At 45.3% G+C, this 5,738-nt stretch overlaps 1 long non-coding RNA gene across 1 annotated transcript; it reads left to right on the top strand.

Moving 5' to 3' along the window:
- Window positions 1-410: 410 nt before the first annotated feature.
- LOC135076580 (uncharacterized) lies at window positions 411-5,278 on the top strand. The gene is made up of 2 exons (XR_010258312.1): window positions 411-489; window positions 1,848-5,278. It is a non-coding gene; the product is annotated as an uncharacterized LOC135076580 (long non-coding RNA).
- The last annotated feature ends 460 nt before the right edge of the window (window positions 5,279-5,738 follow it).

The raw sequence follows: 5,738 nt of genomic DNA, 5'->3' as shown, positions 1-5,738 counted from the left end.
CCGTGCCACGCCCAAGGCGCCTGTACACGTCACACTGGACCCTAAGGTGCGTGGGATAAGGTTTCAATTCCTATGACAATGTAATAGACCTTTTGATGCCGCACGTGGCGCCCGCCCAGCTGGCGCGCGTGCACGTCACTCTGGACCCCAAGGTGCGTGGGATAAGGTTTCAATCTTACTTTAACTTAAGTAGCGAAGACAGTGGCGCCGGCTGGTGAGCGCTAAAGTGGTAGGAGGACTATCGCATTTGCACTCATCAAGATGGCGCCACTGTAGAGTAAGGTCTTGCCAATCGCCAGGGGTGCCAACTGTTAAGTATAATAACGATAGCCCTCATTCCAATGACAATGTAGTAGACCATCAGACGCCGCCGACATGCCGCTGGCCGCCGCGTGCCCGTGCCGCGCGCCGCACGTGGCGCCCGCCCAGCTGGCGCGCGTGCACGTCGTCACGCCCAAGGCGCCCGTGCACGTCACGCTCGACCCCAAGGTGCGTTGATACGGTTTCAATTCCAATGACAATGTAGACCATTTGACGCCACAATCAACTGGGGCAGCAAGGTTCTGGAATGGAGGCCGCGTACCGGAAAACGCAGCGTGGGACGTCCACCTACAAGGTGGACCGGCGACATCGTAAAAGTAGCAGGGAAGCGCTGGACGCAGGCCACTACCAATCGATCAACGTGGAAAGCATTGGGGGAAGCCTATGTTCAGCAATGGACGTCCTATGGCTGAAATGATGATGATGATGATGAATCAACTGGCGGCCGCGTGCCCGTGCACGTCGTCACGCCCAAGGCGCCTGTACACGTCACGCTGGACCCTAAGGTGCGTTGATAAGGTTTCAGTTCCTATGACAGTGTAATAGACCATTTGACGTCACGAATCACTTGGCGGCCGCGTGCCCGTGCACGTCGTCACGCCCAATGCGCCCGTACACGTCACTCTGGACCCCAAGGTGCGTTGATAAGGTTTCAATTCCAATGACAATGGTCTATTTAATAGATCGTTTGGCGCCACCAATCAACTGGCGGCCGCGTGCCCGTGCTCGTCGTCACGCCCAAGGCGCCTGTACACGTCACGCTCGATCCCAAGGTGCGTGACACTTAAGCAGTTTACACACTAAAACACCGACTCAGCTCGGTGACTTTATTTCAAAAGCATCATCAATTCATGGCAGAATTTGTATCCACGCGTGTCGTTCGCCGACTTATGGCGACAAGTCTGCGTTTTGAGTACGTGCTCAAACACTCTAGCCACTGTTGCGGACAGTTACAAAATCGGCCACTACAAAAAATTGCCTAATCCGTTGACAAAAATGTCGACGACTCCTGTCAGAGGATTTGGTGTACCACACTGCTTTAGAAGTAGCCCTTATAAATCGCATGTCCTTCTGTATTCAAGTTCGTTAGTTTGATTCTAGATTATTATTATTAACTGTCTATTAAACAACCAATTTGATTTAACTAAGGAGTTAACGGGAATGTTACTAATGTATGTACAAATCGCTTCTGCCCTCATGAACTTGCCAAACATGATTTAACCGGTCATCATCATCATCATCATCATTTCAGTCACAGCACGTCTACTGCTGAACATAGGCCTCCCCCAATGACTTCCACATCGCACGGTTGGTAGCGGCTTGCCTCCAGGCTCTTCCCGCGACCTTTACCAGATCGTCGGTCCACCTAGTAGGAGGCCTGCCCACGCTATGTCTTCCAGCCCGTGGTCGCCACTCGAGAACTTTTCTGCCCCAACGGCCATCGTCTCTACGAGCAATATGTCCCGCCCACTGCCACTTGATTTTAGCAATTCTGCGATTTAACCGGTAACAATTCTCAATTTCAGATTCAGCCAGTCCCAGGCGGGCCGATCTTCATCCCGCAGCCGGTGGGTGCTCCCGCCATCAAGCTGTCGGCGTCGGCGTACTGGGTGCTGCGCCTGCCGCGCGCCTTCTGCGACGAGCGCGGGCTGCTGCCGAGGGACCGCGCCGGCTATATCAGGGCTCCGCTGTTCGGGCTGCAGGACTGAGGGCTACAAGACTACAAGATTATTTTCGGACATGAATGGGACATTACTACGTTGCAAGACAGGGGTACAAGTCCTCTTTTCGGACTGACAGTGGGACATGAAAACTTACCATTGGAACTTGTTAGTGGGACGTGTAACTTCTCAGCCTCTCGTTCCCACCACTGCAACTTACTCGGTCCCACCACTGCGCTCCCGCCATCAAGCTGTCAGCGTCTGCCTACTGGGTGCTGCGCCTGCCGCGCGCCTTCTGCGACAATCAGGGATCCGCTGTTCGGGCTGCAGGACTGAGGGGACTACGAGAAATACAAGACTACAAGATTTTCGGACATGAATGGGGCGTAGGCTACATCGGGCTGCAAAACTGAGGGATACAGTAGAGCTCCTCTATTTGGACTGAGAATGGAGCGTAAACTACATCAAGGCTCCGCTGATCAGGTTGCAACACTAAGGATATATGACTCTCTGAATATAAGAATCCTCTTTTCAGACACAGAATGGGGCGTAGGCTACATCAGGGCTCCACTATTCAGGTTACAAGACTCTTCTTTTTGGATTGACAGTAGGACGTGAAGCTTCTGACGTTGCCGGCATTGAAACTTGATAGTGGGACGTAGCCTCTCTCGTTCCCACCACTGCAACTTAAAATTGGAACGTATAGCCTTTCTCGGTCTCACCCACAGATCACGAAATTAAAGGGATATGTGACAAGGGGGCGGGGCCGGTCTCGCAGCAATATGCCCAAAAACAGAACACATTGCTCGTGACAGCAATGATTACAGCAGCGACGTCATAATGTAAACAGTTACGCCTTCTGCGACGAGCGCGGGCTGCTGCCGAGGGACCGCGCCGGGTATATCAGGGCTCCGCTGTTCGGGCTGCAGGACTGAGGGCTACAAGACTACTAGACTACAAGAACCCTCTTCGGACATGAATGGGACATTACTACGTTGCAAGACAGGGGTACAAGTCCTCTTTTCGGACTGACAGTGGGACATGAAAACTTACCATTGGAACTTGTTAGTGGGACGTGTAACTTCTCAGCCTCTCGTTCCCACCACTGCAACTTACTCGGTCCCACCACTGCGCTCCCGCCATCAAGTTGTCGGCGTCGGCCTACTGGGTGCTGCGCCTGCCGCGCGCCTTCTGTGACAATCAGGGCTCCGCTGTTCGGGCTGCAGGACTGACGAGAACTACGGGAACTACAAGACTACAAAAATCCTCTTCGGACTTGAATGGGACGTAGGCTACATCGGGCTACAAAACTGAGGGATACAGTAGAGCTCCGCTATTCGGACTGAGAATGGAGCGTAAACTACATCAGGGCTCCGCTGAGCAGGTTGCAACCTCAGGGTTACAAAAATCCTCTTTTCGAACTTAAAATGGCCCGTAGGAACAAAAGAGCTCCACTATTTGGACTGACAGTGGGACGTGAAGCTTCTTTCGTTCCCACTTGACAGTGGGACGTGTAATTACTCTCAGTCCCATCACTGCAATGCCTCTAGTAGACTGAGAGAGAGAAAGAGAGGCGAGTAGACTCCTATTCCTATCACTGCAACAATCTGGTCTAAGAGTGAGGTGTATTTTTTAGCTCCAGATAACCATCTTCAGCCAGGCTGACTGTTATCCTACTAATATTAAAAATGTGAAAGTTTGTATGGATGTCTGGATGTCAACATGTTTGTTACTCTCACGCAAAAACTACTGAACGGATTTTGATGAAACTACAGTTTTATTGTTTGTAACTCAGAATAACATATAGGCTATAATTTATGACGCTCTGTGACGCCTGGTAAATATCACGCCGGTGAAGCCGCGGGCAAATGCTAGTCTCTTATGTAACGTAGAAGTATTTTCTCATCATGACAGAATTATTAACAGAGTAGATTTTTTTTTATGCAAATCGCACCTTTTGATGATGTTAAATTGAGGATAAAGGAATTGATTGTACACTGCCAATGTAAAGCCTTGTTAAGTAAGTTAAGATGTTGCATAAATTAGAAATGTGGCATGTTTATTGTACTAGTGTTGTAAGATATGATTTAAAAGTCAGGTCGCAAAAGACAAAAAAGAAGCAATATTATAAGAGTTTGTATGTGTATTTTCTGCAGATGAAATATCTGGGTTAGGGAGGTCTGGTTTACTTTTGCTAGCATAGGGCTGGCTGAATCCTCCATTTGCCTCTGGTTTTGTGAGAGTCTGCTCCTACATAATACATAAAGCTGTTAACGATGTAAAGTGTAAGAACAGGGTTACAAAAACTGTTAGTGTATTTTAAAAAAACCAGTGGAAACTTCAAGAAAAACCACTATCTTTCTAATTTTTTTCTAATTTAATTAAATAAATTTAAATAATTATGCCCGAATTTCGACATTCTACACTTAAACTTCTGTACGAAATAAGTACTGTAAATTATTCTGACACAACGAAAACTTCTATTTATCTATCTGTTAAAATGTATTTATAGCAAACGAATCGGTATGTAACGCTTAATGAAAATTTAAGAAGTAAGTTGAATTGTATAAGTAATGCGAATCCATGAGAATCTTCGGAAACAACTTATAGTATGAAGTGTTTGATTTGTTTATAAACAAACAATAGCTTTAGTTATAGTGATACGATATAGCAATATTAATATAAATCCTAGAAGCTGTATGCTTCCGAATATGTTTGCCTTACAGTTTACACAATTTTTACAATTAATGTTAAGAAAATATGTTTTTACCAATATCATATTGACTGCAGCAACAGTTCATAGATGAAATGTTTTTATAGATTGTAAAAATATATACAGATGCTTTAATGTATTTGAAATAATTATATTGTTTTAGTAGTCCATTGGCTAGCTATTATGTGTAGTGTGATGTTCATAAAGTTTGGTATATTCTAGTTATATAATAAATCTTTACATCGTATAAAAACGTCGTATCGTATCTCGCTCACGTTTTGTCGCGCTTATTCCAGCTGTATTTTTGAAGTATACTCATGGTAATTTCATCTCTTGAGGTGTAGAAAAAACGAGGAAATCAAGCATAGAAGTTAAATAAATACGGGCGTTAGATTATTCTTGCTCCATACGTTATTTTATTCAACATTCAGATCTTAGATTTATAAGTTAAAAATAAATTACATTAAAGCAATAATGCATAAGAGACAAAGATTCTTTTACCGATATGAATTGGAGAATTTTGTTGTTTATATTAAAATGTGAACTAAGCATCAAATAAATAAATTTTAAAACAAAAAACCAATTGATGTTTTATTTATACACACGGGAAAATGCATTAACTCGAATAGGCAAAGTAAAAATATTTTTAAACCCTCCTTCCGGTTCCGTTTCAACCACGCAAGCGCTGTCGGAAACCACGTGATTCCCACATTTTTATAAAAGTTTAAAACTATTTTCATTGAATTTATTTTTAACGAAAAACTAAATTTTAATATTGTAAAATCCAAAAATAAACTCAAAATTAATTTAATGTCAAAAATCAGACGGAAAAGTTCGAAACAAAATAATTCTAAATTTAAAAGTAGTGATTTGACTACGGCAGTTCCGGTGGGTGGCGTGGGAGGGCAGCGGAGGTGGGGGCAGGCTCGGCTTCGTGCGGCGTGGCGCGCAGTCTCGTTCTCAGTCGTTTGTGCGCCGTCGCCGCGCGAACAGTCAAGCAGTTACTCTGCCCGAGCGTCGAGACTACGAACGAAACTTTGAAA

This window comes from Ostrinia nubilalis, chromosome 12 (assembly GCF_963855985.1).
Source record: "Ostrinia nubilalis chromosome 12, ilOstNubi1.1, whole genome shotgun sequence".
Taxonomy (NCBI): domain Eukaryota; kingdom Metazoa; phylum Arthropoda; class Insecta; order Lepidoptera; family Crambidae; genus Ostrinia; species Ostrinia nubilalis.
This window is presented reverse-complemented; position numbering and strand designations above follow the sequence as displayed.